Source organism: Camellia sinensis, chromosome 9 (assembly GCF_055761805.1).
Source record: "Camellia sinensis isolate YWXY chromosome 9, ASM5576180v1, whole genome shotgun sequence".
In the NCBI taxonomy this organism is placed as follows: domain Eukaryota; kingdom Viridiplantae; phylum Streptophyta; class Magnoliopsida; order Ericales; family Theaceae; genus Camellia; species Camellia sinensis.
The window spans coordinates 165,147,975-165,161,715 of NC_138969.1; the positions used below are offsets into that span (position 1 = coordinate 165,147,975).

General features: G+C 40.6%; 1 pseudogene; it reads left to right on the plus strand.

The window, feature by feature from the left end:
* LOC145799878 (G-type lectin S-receptor-like serine/threonine-protein kinase At1g11300 pseudogene) overlaps positions 1-13,521 on the plus strand; it is a 51,254-nt pseudogene extending 37,733 nt beyond the window's left edge.
* Positions 13,522-13,741: the final 220 nt, after the last annotated feature.

Here is a 13,741-nt window from a genome sequence, read left to right on the forward strand (position 1 = left end):
CTATACAACGGGACAGACTCAACAGGACTGACTCGATACAACAAGACAGACTCAATACCCAAGTCAGAAAGTAGAATAAACAGCATTCGCAAATGCTCAAAATAGTTCGTGTCATCCATCACATCTGGAGTAAACTGAGCACCGACAGCAAGTGGTTCATCCCTTGATCACATAACAACACAGGTCCAGAGTACTCGAGGGATATCAGATCCTTCTGGAGCTATGGTTCCAAGACTACTTAGCAAGAGAGAAAACAGACAGCACCTCAGCCTGATTTTACTAAAACAGATATGAGCAAAGCTGAATGACCGTGCTCTCTACTGAATTCTGCCCAAAATTCTGCCTGTAAACGGATACCCTCAGGTAAAACTGATTCCACCAAATACTGATGCCCGCGGGGCTGATACTCAAACTTGCGAACTGATACATGCATTCCCTGTAGAGACACACTCTAAAAGCACATAGCAAGCAAGTAAGAGCCAAAACACCCCTAGGTTGGGGTAGGGTTTCCCTGTCCTATGTTGTCAGGAGCTAGGGTTTCACTATGCACGCAGCGGTTTCAAACAACCTAGAATCGGGTAAGCAACCTGTCCTAGTTTGGAATAGTCACTATGGATTCCGAATATGCACTAGGTCGAATGGTCAAAAAGGGTGCCCCGGTAAAAACTGGGGTTTGTGTTCCCATCATGGCAGAGCCTATAACCGGTCAGCCTTATGGCACGCTTCATAAAGCGAGCCTCCGGCAAACTGTTCAGGAATAGCAGACGACAAGCACGGTGTCCTAGGCGCACTAATGCAAATGCCAAACATGGACTGCTTTGCCAGATACAAAGTCGCCACCTAAATATTTTATTTTGGGAGAATTTAGGAAACCCTGACTCGTGCCTAAGGCCACGTGTCCATCATCACCAAAGTTGCCTCGGTTCGGGAACTTGGGTACGATTGGGGAAGGTCAGCTATGAGCACCCCCGCTCGCCCGATCCGAAGATCGGCCTGTACTAAGCATGATATCGAGTTTTGAAAACATTATGCGCTCTTGTTCCGGTTATTAGCCTAGAATTACTTTGTGATACGCACAACATACAAGTATAGACTAGATTGCCCAAGTTCGAACAAAGCATCGCATATCCGTTTGTTTTTGAAAATGGTTTGAAATTTGCTACTCGCAAGTAGGCTAAAACACGGGTTTCAACGAATTATTCCAATTCAAGCAACCCAACCTTCACCCACAGGCATTCAGGCAGTTATATCGCATAAGCAATTAGCATCATGGCAAGCATGCTGTGATGTTAACACTTACACATATGCAAGATGCTAAAGCATAAACACTCACAGTGTACTTCGAGCCAAAACAAGAAAGTAGTTAGTAATCATGCATGATCGTAGTTCAAGTTAAGATGGCTAATGCAACGCATGCAAAATGCAACTAAGATAGGCTCGGCTATCCTAAGAATGCCATATGAGGTGCGACAATCCAATACATGTATTCAACTTGGAATTGAAATACAATGCAGTTAGCATGATGCGCCGAGCCCGGTGCATGCAATACAAATGAATCATGCTATCATAAGTACGCTAATTGAAACGTGCCCTAAAACTAACCATTGGAAGCAGGTACGTAAAAGGGAGAAGGAAGTGGGGGTTAGAAGACATGCACACACTCACGCACGCTTATTACAACATTGCCCTCTCTTGGAGGGTCCGAATAAATAATACAAACCAAATAAATAATTAACTACTCTAGCTAATTAAATATTACAAAATTCTAAGTAATTAACAAATTAATTACAAAAGGAGGTGGCCGCAGCCCTAGCTCAGAATGATGGGACGATGCATGCTCGATTCGCCTCGCTCGGAAACCCGTTGCCATGCAAGATGTTGCCTCTGTTTACACTGTTCTGCCCCTCTGAGAACTGTACAAGTCCCAAGGATGCTTCTGAACCACATTCTGAGCACTGTGGAAGGTCACCGGCCAAAAGGAAAGGCCACCGGTCATTGGAAAATGGTCATCCGCCATAAGTGGAGCTCTCGGCCAACAATACATGGCTAGCCGGTACTGAAGATGGCCGATCGGCCATCTCTTCCTGCAGAATCCTGTTTTGCTGCAGCAGAGGGCAAACAGAGCATGGCAATGTATTTTCAAAGCAATGTATGCACAACCACCCTCCCTATCATGTTTAAGACTCAAGGGAGTGTAGTCCTCGACCCTCGGACCGTCAATCACGCATTTCAATGCATGATGGCCAAAGAAGCCAAGTGTACAACTCGATATGGAATGAAATGCACGAAACACATAAAGGGCCTCAACATCTATCATGATTGATCAAGAGGCAAGGGATGCACACACAATGCAATGCAACCTAGGCAAGCAAGCAAGCATGCAAGTAACTCAAGTGTGCAACAAATCTAATGCAACATGAGCATGTTAACGTGCAATATACAATAGGCATACAACCTAAGCATGTGGACATGTATAGCATGCAACAACATGCAAAATGAAACAAGCATGCAACAACATGGTGAGACGGACTTACACTAACATGGGTAGCTCTCAAGCATGCCAAAATCAGTGTCCAAATGTGTTGGGATGGTGGCTCGGAATGCACAAAGATGAAGCTCATGCAATGGTCCATAAATGAGGCATGCAAGCACAACTCTCAAACGCATTTAAAGAGTGATAAATGCATGTGCATGACCGTGAAACAGTGACTGAAATTACACCACAAATGATGCCAAATCATTGAAATAGGCCAAGTAATGCATACTAAATAACTCAATACACAAAGCTTACAAGCAAGATTGAACCAAAGCTATGCAAAACAAGACATGGGTGACCAAGACAACCAAAATCAGACCTCAAGCATACCAAAACATAGAAAAAATCTTCTTGAAGTCAAGCCAAAAGCATGCTAAAAAGACATGTCAAAACATGACGCATGTTAGGCAATTTCATGGGATTGCATGGCAAGTGTATGGAGCATGCAAGGGCTAACCAAGCCAAACCTAAACAAAGGTATGACATGATAAAATAAGCCTAAGAACATGCTAAAATGGACACAACATAGGCTAAAATGAGATGCTACTTCAAGGAGCATACAAAGCTAGTGTGTGTGATTTACTCTACAAGTGTATGAGGCATGCAAGGGCCAACCAAACCAAGCAAAAATAGATCTAAGGCATGTTAAAACTACACCAAAAATCTACTGAGATGGCCCAAAAACAAGCTAGGAACACATGCTCAAACATGAGACATACAAGACTAGTTTGCAAAATTTACACTACAAGTGTATAAACCATGCATGGGATGACCAAGATAGGCAAAACAATGGCATGTGATAGAAAAATAACCACAAATACCAGCTAAGACATGGCCAACATGAACTTAACAAAGGTGCTCACATATGAGGCAAATATGACAAGTATTGAAGACAACAAGGAGAGGGGATGACCCTCTCCTTCTTAGGACCTCAAAACACCACCCCCACCACTGAAATCCATCTAGATTTCTGTGGTGAGAAGGCCAATACATGGTGGTCCCAAAGCTCACAAAAAAGGCACAAAAATGAGGCCCAACGAGGCCTAAGAGGGGGTAAACAACCCCAAACACAAAAGTGATCTAAAAAAACTTCAAAAGCATGTAAAAGCAGAACTTTTATCAGTTATAAGTTAAGCTCAAAACAGCATGCAAGATAGGCTAAAAGTGTGTGCAAAAATGGGGAATAAAGAGGGTAGTTCTCACCCTTGATGCACAGCTGCAAAACCAGCAGGTTCTTGGACCAAGAACCAACTCTTTAACCTTTGAAAATGACCTCCAAGAACCTTAGATGAATGGTGGAGGTGTGTGGCTATGAGGTGTGGTGTAATAGGCCAAGAACTAGACACTTTCTAAGCCTAAATTATAGAGACGGAGAGAGATATATGCTTCTTGCCTTAAACAAATTTTTGGAACCTCTCTAAAGGAGAGGGAGGCCCTCTCTCATAGAGAAACAAGAGGGTTCAAGCTTCTTCAAGAAGCTACAAAGGGTCAAGCTTCCTGGAGAAGCTAAAGAGGTTCAAGCTTCTTGGAGAAGCTAAAGATGTTCAAGCTTCTTCAAGAAGCTAAAACAAAGGTTCAAAAGGTTCAATCTTCCTCAAGAAGCTTAAAACAAGGGTTTAAAAGGTTCAAGCTTCCTCAAGAAGCTTAAAACAAGGGTTCAAAAGGTTCAAGCATCCTCAAAAAGCTAAAACAAAGGGTGCAAATACTCCATACACGTGTATGGAGGGCAAGGTCTGTGCCACCTGGCACTAAATATCTGCATAAAGCAGATGAACAGGGTTCGGCCAGCAAAAAAGGCCAATGGACCAACACAAAGGACCGGCCGACTAAATACATTGCCGACCGGCCATCACTTTTGGCCGGTAGCAATAAAACAGGGCCGGTGGCCTCAGGCCATGGCTGGTGATGTGTGGGGATAGCCCAACAAGCCATTTCCCGCCCTCAGGTGCAAAGACCACAAGTCCTTGGTTCAACCAAGCACAAAACAAGTAAGTCGAGAGATCTTTAGGCAAGGCGCGCGACCGAGACCTCCGAGAACTCAAGACGAACACGAACATGGATGATCATCGAGTGTTCAAACGATGACATCCAAGTCTTAAGGATGGTCAAAAATGGGGTGTCTACAACCGTGCATGTCATTTGCATTTTGCCCCTGCCTTCGGGCACATATCTTTGTTATCTTGTATGCGTGTCTAAGTCTTCGGCCTCGTCAAAAATGGGTCGTCTCTAGGCTTTGACATTCACTCCTGTCATCTTTATGACTGTCGAGTTCTGTCAAAGAGGGGCAACTGTAGACACCCCATTTTTGACCGTCCTCAAGACTTGGACGTCATCGTTCGAACGCTCGATGATCATCCATGCCTGTGTTCGTTTTGAGTTCTCGGAGGTCTCGGCCACGCACCTTGCCTGAAAATCTCTCAACTTGTCTGTTTTGTGCTTGGTTGTGGACCAAGCACTTGTGTTTTTGCTTCTGAAGGAAGAGGGTGGCTTTTTTGCCATCTCCTCAACCCATTGGCCAAGGCTTGAGGCCATCGGCCTTGTTTTCTTTCCATCGGCCAAAAGTGTTGGCCGATCGGCACATTATTTGGTCGGCCGACACTTATGTTGGTCGATCGGCCATGTTTTCTGGCCGAACCCTGTTCATCTGCTTTATGCAGATATTTTATGCCAGTTGTCACAGCTGGCCTGCACAATTATAGAGGGATTTTCACCTTTACTTAGCTTGCTTAGGAAGCCTTGGAATTGGATTTCTATAAGAAGGGAGCTCCTCCTCCCTTTTCAGAGGTTCTGGAAAATAGGGTTAGAGAAGTTGTATCTATCTATCTCTATATTTCCCTCTCTTTACATCTTTATGTGTGTTTTTGTGTTCTAAAGGGTGTTTGTTCTCACTATTGCACACAAACAGCTAGCAATACACCATCCTTGGTTACTGAGGTACTGGGGAGTTGGTGTTAGGGTTCTTGAGGTGATTTTGATCAGAGAAAGTTGTTGGAGTGGTGTTCTTGAAGAGGTTTTTCAAGGGTGAGCAAACTTGCTTTTAAACCCCATTCTTGCTCAAGCTTTTAGACCTTTTTTTATATTGTTCTAAGCCTAGCTCTTAACTGATAAAACTTTTGATTTTTGATGCTTTAGATCTTTGTTCAAGATCATTTTTTGGTTTAGGGTTGTTTACCCCCTCTTAGGCCTTGTTAGGCCTTGTTTTAGGCCATCCCTTTTGGCCCTTGTTTTAGGTTTTGCATGACCTTTCTACCACAGAAATCCAGAGAATTTTCAATGGTGGAAACGTGGTTTTGGAGTCCTAAATAGGAGAGGGTCCCCTCTCCTTGTGGTCTTGTATGCTTGCATAAATGGCTTATGTTGGTAGCATGTTTGTTAAGCTTGTCTTAAATTCATTTCAGCAAGTACTTGGTGTATCTTTGCCATGCTTTACCTTTGTCGAAGGTTGGTTTAGTGGCATCTTGCATGTACCATACACTTGTAGTGTAAATCACACACACTAGCTTTATATGCTTCATGTTTGAGCATGTCTTTCTAGCCTATGTTGTGTCCATTTCAGCATGTTTTAGGGGATATTTTTCCATATCATACCACTGTTTAGGTTTGGTTTGGTAAGCCTTTGCATGCTCCTCGCACTTGTAGTGCATTTCTATGATTTGGCCTAACATGCATCATGTTGTAACATGTCATTTTGGCATGATTTTGGCTCAACTCCATGAAGCTTTTAGCATTTTTTTATCATGCCGGAGCTCTGTTTTGCATCGTCTTGGTCATGCTTGCATTGTTTTGTATAGCTACCATGCAATCTAGCTTGTTAGCTTTGGGTGTTCAAGTCACTAGCATGCTTTACTTGGCTCATTTCAATGATTTGGCATCATTAGTAATGTAATTTCTGTCCATGTTTCATGCTCATGTACTTGTAATTATCACTCCTTTAATGTTTTAAAGAGTTGATGTTTTATGGCTCATGATTGGACCATTGTGCATGCCTCCATGTTTAGGCCTCTAGGATGCCATTTCAATATGATTTTTAGGGTTATTTTTCCATGATATAACTCTGATTTTCATTGCTTAAATCATGCCATGTTCGGTTTTGATAGGTGTAGTGTAACACCCCTTTTGTGGCCTTGCATTCCTCATGCTTTTGGCCTTCGTTCTAGCTTATTTTGGCTTTGGTCCTTGCATGTTTTAGGCTCATTTTGACATGATCTAGGACTGTTTTGGATTATACTTGCCATTTGCTTCATGTTTTGCAAAGCCATGGTTTGAACCCCTTGGCTAACCTTGAGCCTTGAGTCTTCTTGCATGATTTACTTGCTTTGTTTGATTGGTTTGGCACCGTTCCTACCATAATTTCAGAGCTTACCATGTTTGTCACATGCCCATATTTTTCTCCTTTTAAGTGCTCTTGAAAGTTGCCCTTTTATGCCTAGGTGATAGGTCGTTACATGTGCATGTTTGTATGTGCTTTTGTCCATTATTTCTTAGCATTTTGGCCATTGATTTGGGCATGGCCGAGGTCCTTCCATTTTGGTTTAAGTCCATCTTCGCATGTTGTTGCATACTTGCCTTGTATGTTGTCGCATGGTTGTTGCATACTAGTTCCATTACATGTTGTTGCATGCTAGTCCTATTACATCATGCTTGCATGCTCATTGCATGCTTGTCAAATTGCATGTTGTCACATGCTTGCTAATTAACATGTTGTTACATGCTTGCCCCTTTGCATATTGTTATATGCTAGTTGCATTACATGGCATTGTTGTTAACATGCTCATGTTGCATTAGCTTTGCTTGCATACTTAGGTTGCATTGCATTGTGTGTGCATTCCCTTGCCTCTTGATCAAGCATGAGAGAGGTTGGGGCCCCTTGTGTGTTTTTGTGCATTTCATTCTGTATTGAATTGCACACTTGGCCACTTTGGCCATCATGCATCGAAATGCGTGATTGATGGTCCGAGGGTCGAGAACTACACTCCTTTGAATATCAAACATGATAAGGGGTGTGGTTGTGCAAACATTGTCTTGCAAATGTATTGCCATGCTCTGTCTGTCCTCTGTTGTAGCAAAAAAAGAATTCAGCTGGAAGAGATAGCCGATCGACTATATTCAGTGCTGGTCGGCTAACAACATTTGGCCGAGAGCCTTATATTTGGTCGATAACCAATTTCCCATGGCCGATGGCCGTATCTTTTGGCCGATGGCCTCTCAGCATGCCCACAAGGTGGTTCAGAAGTGTCACAGAAGTTGGCACAGTTTTCAGAGGCACAGAGCAGTGCAAACAGAGGCAACATGAGGCATGGCAACAGATTTCCGAGCGAAGCCGACCTTGCATGCATTTGTCCCTCTTCTCGAGGCCTCTTTACTGTTTTTTGTAGCTTAATTAATTTGTTAATTATTTAAGTGTTGTAATAATTAGTTGTAGCTAGTTATTCATTTGATTATGTAATAATTAGTTAGCTTGTTAGTTAGTTAATTAGGTGGTTTGTATTATTCTTTCGGTCTCTCCCTCGAGAGAGCCAATTGATGTAATAAGTGTGTGTGTGTGTGATGCATGTCTTCCAACCCCATTTCTTTCTCCCTTTTACTTAACCACTTATGATGGTTAGTTTTAGGGCATACTTCATTTAGCATCCTTATGCTCGCATGTTTGCGTCCATCCCTTCGTTTATATTGCATGCACCGGGCTCGACTCATCATACTAACTGCATTGTATTTCAATCCCTACTTGAATACATGTATCGAATTGTCGCATCTCATAATGCCATCTTTGAATAGCCGAGCCTATTTGTAGCTGCATTTTTCCTGTGTTGCATTAGCCATCTTGACATGAATTAGGATCATGCATTGATTACTAACTAGTTCTTTGTTTTGGCTCGGAGTACACTGTAAGTGTTTATGCTTTAGCATCTTGCATGTGTGTGAGTGTTGACATGACAGCATGCTTGCTATGAGGCAAATTGATTCTTAAAACTCGCATTAAACGCATCGTTCCAATTCAAATAACCCAACCTTCACCCACCGGCACTCAGGCAGTTATATCACATAAGCACGTCTACAAGAGTGAGGTTATTTTGACTTAGGCTATGATTGACATAAGTTCGGAATATTGATTTTTGGACATTGTGACCCAACTTTTTCGTTGGAGAATTGGATAAGTAGATCCGTAGGGATTTACCTTCTGCTTTTATGGTGAAAAGTTAGGAGCGCAAAAAGGTTGCTAGTTCCAATAAATCTTTTACATCCTAAAACAGTTATCCAAATAGTGGTTCTTAGATTTCGTCAAGCCATGATAGGCCAACGATGATCGATGAAGACCACTGAGGCATGAGCAATGGTCCGAAAGAAGTTTTTCCTTACTTAGTCATTATGAGCCAGGAATTTATATGGTTGTCGCCACCTAGGGTGGGCAGTCCTCTGTTTTAGATATGATGGACATGGGTGATGTAATTTATATGCTTGGATGTACGATCCTTAGGGATTATTTTGGGAGAATTCCCGGTTTGTCTTTGATTACTTACATAAGGAATATCCTAGAATGATTCTAGATGCAAAATTACAAACCCATTGACTTACCTATCGGTAACAGTCAGAGCCTTAGCTATTGAGTGAATCCTCGAATTGTCTTTGGGAGAAACAAATGACCTATATTCCTTGATCTTTTTTTTTTTGTTGTGGGAGCCTAAAGTACGCTATGTGGGCGTATTCGGCATGATAAGTGTTATCTTTGATAAATGGTCAACTGAGTTGTTTAGACATTGACCTTGCTCATTAGATTATGGATAGAATGCTTTAGTAGTAGTATATAAATTTGCCCCTTGTAAGATTCAATGTGCTAGTCGGGCGCATCTTGAATGGAAGCAGATTGGTCACCAAAATATCTTTAGAGAGGTTATTGCGCAGGAGGTAGTGATCTTGAATCACTTCATGTGAGGTGCACATGGTGAATTCTGTTGTATATACTTATCGCAAGAGGTGTTGATAAGGCTTATGTTTGGAATCTAGAATTGCGCAAGCTGTGGTCGTGTTTTTTTTTAAAAAATTGATAACTTATTTGTTGTGAGATATGGGATGTTGACACTATTATGGTTTGTGTCATAATGATTAGCATGTGATGATGTCAGCAGGTAAGATTGGCTCATTCACACGGGCAAACGCCCTTGGCGGTTGGGAGCGAGCAAGGATGAGACTAGTGGTTTATTTTTATTTGGAGCCAAGAGAGGCTCAACTTATCCACTATGTATGTCGCCTTGGTTATAACCAAGATGAGGTCGTGATAAGGACCAAACATGGATATTAGTACCCACTTTCCATGTTGTGCCAGTTATGATTAGCCAGATGTGAGATCTTATTTGGCGCCTGGAAGGCGAGCAAACAGAGAATTTGGGTTAGGCGGTAGAAAGCGACTAGACTAATATCTGTATGGTGTGTCGAGTATGACGTCACTCTTTTTGGAAGAGTTACTCCACTATAACATGTATTCATACTACATGTGCTTTACGACCGAGTAATGAGGTGAGAGAATGGATCCCTGTTTCCTTACCGTGTGTGTCTTACGTGTCATTATTGATATGACTTTCATTTATATACCCTTTTATGACTTTTGACTATGTCATAAGGTAAGGGGTTGATGTTCTGCTGCTTTGGTATGTTGCCTGCGGTCATGTATGATTCGGCCTTAAGGGACATCACTGGGAAAGCAATCAATCCTAAACTAAATGGCATGAGGGCAAAGAGAAGATCTAGTATTACACCACTGTTGTATATTCATTGCCGGCAACTCACATCGCTCTGTATGAGAGGCGGATTGAGTGTGAATATATTGCAAGAGTTGTGAGGGTCAAACATGCTCTTTTGAGGGATTAGATATGTTTTTTGGACCAGTGTAATTAGATTGGTCTGAGGTATATGAGATACTATTTCTATTCTTTTTGGGTTAATGTCTCTATGCTGGCTCATTTTAAGTTTCTAGTATAGAGCTCCCACATGCAGGTGTTTCTCAACGGTCGCACGATGCATTAGCTAGTATGAGATTGTTCATTTTTTTGGGGAGAGATTGAGATAGAGATGTGGAAGTGTCATGCCAACTCTTGTGCGAGTGGGAGATGTTAGAAATTGGGAGCCCATTGTGGCATGACCCATGAACCTTTTGAACCTTATCCATGTAAGTTTGAATTTGAATTCAAAACCTATTTGGATAACCACTCATGATATCTATATCTATCATATCAACTGATATGGATAGATTGATATATATGGTTATATATCTGAGTATGTATTTATCTAATACATTAAATCAGATATGTGATGTGGTTTTTACCCATAACCTTTTTTCCCAGACTCTCTCTCTAACTCTCTCCCATACAAGAACGATCCAGCCTCTGCACTGTGACTTGTGTGAGTGATACTCATATTATAATATCACTCCACTGCGAAGAGTTGGTTGTTTGCATTTATGGAAGCACGTGATTTACCCACAAGATTCTTCGCTTCAGGTTCTATCACCTAAGATATGATCTGATAATTTTTACCCGCTGCATTATACTTGTTTTACAGAAAAGTTCAGTAAAATTTATTCCACTGTGGGTGGTAACTCTGGCTGCTAGGGAATAAATCCGGGTTGGGCTCTGATGATTCTAGTGTTCAATGATTGTAAGGAACAGACCTGGGCCAGGATAGGTGACCTTCAATCTATCCATCTGAGAGAAAAGACCCGGGTTGCCACCCCGAGGATGACTATTGGATCCAATGGGCTTATTGCCTTGAGAACTCTGTAGCATGTTCATTGTTATTCTTGGTACCCAGATTATGACAATGATTTTACTATTGTTTATTTTAAATGGAGATTGTCTTTTGTTATGTTCTTGGGAGATGTTGATATATATATATATATACATATTTTTTATTAAACTAAGGAACCTTGTTTTTTAATCAGATCATCTTAGTCAAAATGGTATGCCAATCTGGTTTCTGTTATACATATATATTATTTTGGAACTGAACCCTGTTTTGAAACTGTATGTACTATTTGTGCTTCTACTCACTGAATATCAGCTGACTTGGCTGTTAAACATTTTCAGGTGAGAGGACTTAGATTGGACTCATGGCTCAACAAGGGCTCTATCTTATGGACCTCTAGGACATTCATTTATTATTTTTAGATTATTATGACAATTTTGTGCATATTTTTTGGTTGAGATTCATTTAGGATTATTTTGTTATGTGAATTGTTTGTGTCCCACTGGTTATATAGATGGGGTTGGTTTTGGCTGTTTATATTTGTGACATGTTACTCGATTGAGTTTTGATTTATTTATTGTTGGACTTTTGTTACATTTATTCTATGTGATTATGGATTCATGTTTAGCTGACATGTGCTTTGGGTTATGGTCCTGTGTGCCATAGCTGATCATGCCTGGATTTGGGGTGTGACAGGCACAACTCGGATTGGATTTGCATCTAAACTCTCATAACCTCACAGAAACAATAGAGCAAATAAAAATACAACAGAATGGAGTTTTCTCCAATGGGATTGCCAATTACAAAAAGCTAACATAACTAAATACCCAATAAGGTATAATAAAAAAATTAATATCACAATTAGTCATAACCAAGCGATTACAATTGCTCATAACTAGACACCATAAATGTCATAATTGAGACATATGGTACATAGAATTTCCCTAAAAAAATTAGAACATGTATGATTTTTAAAATAGACTTTATTTTTTGAAGATAAATATGATATATTTAATGTATAATTTACACACAAAGACTTGAAAAATAAAAGTAAATCGTTGAAATGAAACTTGGGACGGCTTGGACTGCATGTGTTTTCAAATGATCAATCTCAATCGATTATTCATTTTCTTTTCTACATTATTGGAATTCCTCAAAAGTTGTGAAAAAGCATTAGTAAAATACCACCCAATTATGTTGAATTGCTATTTATTTTTTGCATAATATATGGAAAAGTCCCTCTTTTGAAAATTATGCCATTGAATGTTGATTAAAGTTAGCCGCCCCAGAAATTGAATGTTGAATGTTGACAATTATGCAATTGAATATTGCACGTTCAATTGAATGAATTTATCTCCTCCAGAATAATATGAAGAATAAAAAGAGATTGAAATGCAAAGAGTCCACAAATTGTATCCAATTCACACCTACCAAGAAGCACAAAACAAGTCATTTCACTTATCATCTGCAAAGGTGCAATTCAATATCTTGAGCTCTTTCTTATTCTCTTCTTTTCTTGTTTTTGTTAAAAGTTTAACATTGCCATGGACACAATTACTCTCACTAAACCCATCAACGACCCTGAAAGTATAATCTCAAGCAACAATGCTTTTCAATTAGGTTTTTTCTGCCGTGTTAATACTACCAATCACTATGTCGGTATTTGGTACAACAACATCCCTGTGACAACTCTAGTATGGGTAGCTAATAGAGATAAGCCTTTAATAGATTCATCTGGTACTTTGATAATATCCAAAGATGGCGACCTAGTGGTTTTGAATGGGAAAAATAGGATTGTTTGGTCATCTAATGTTTCAAATTCTATGGTGAATTCAAGTGCCTGCTTGTTAGACTCTGGGAAACTCGTTTTGGTAGATAACTCAAATGGAATGACAATATGGGGGAGTTTCCAATGCCCTTCAGATGTGTTATTAAAGAATATGACACTTAGTAGTGAGGGACGTATCGGTAAGAACATATTGTTGAAATCATGGAAAATCCCTTCTGATCCATCTGTTGGAAGCTTCTCTATCACCATTAATCTTTTGACCATTCTAGAAGTCTTTGTATGGAATGGCAGCCTTCCATATTGGCGCAGTGGTCCTTGGAATGGTCAGATCTTTAACGGACTTCCAAATATGACTTCACTGTATGGTAATGGTTTTAATATGGTAGATAACAATGAAGGAACTGTATCTCTGCCTTTCACAGGTAGAGATGGTTTGGACTCAAGGGAAGCAAGAACTTGAAGTTCACTAGTTATCTACAGAAGCTGACTGCGGTGTTTATAGGAAGCGCGGGCCATTTGGAAACTGCAATTCAAAGGACTCACCAATTTGTTCCTATTTGAGAGGTTTTGAACCAAATCGCATAGATGAATGGAATAATGGAAATTTTACTGGCGGGTGTGTAAGGAGGACAAATTTGCAATGTGAGAGGAACGATAGTAGTAGCCAAGAGAGTAAAAAG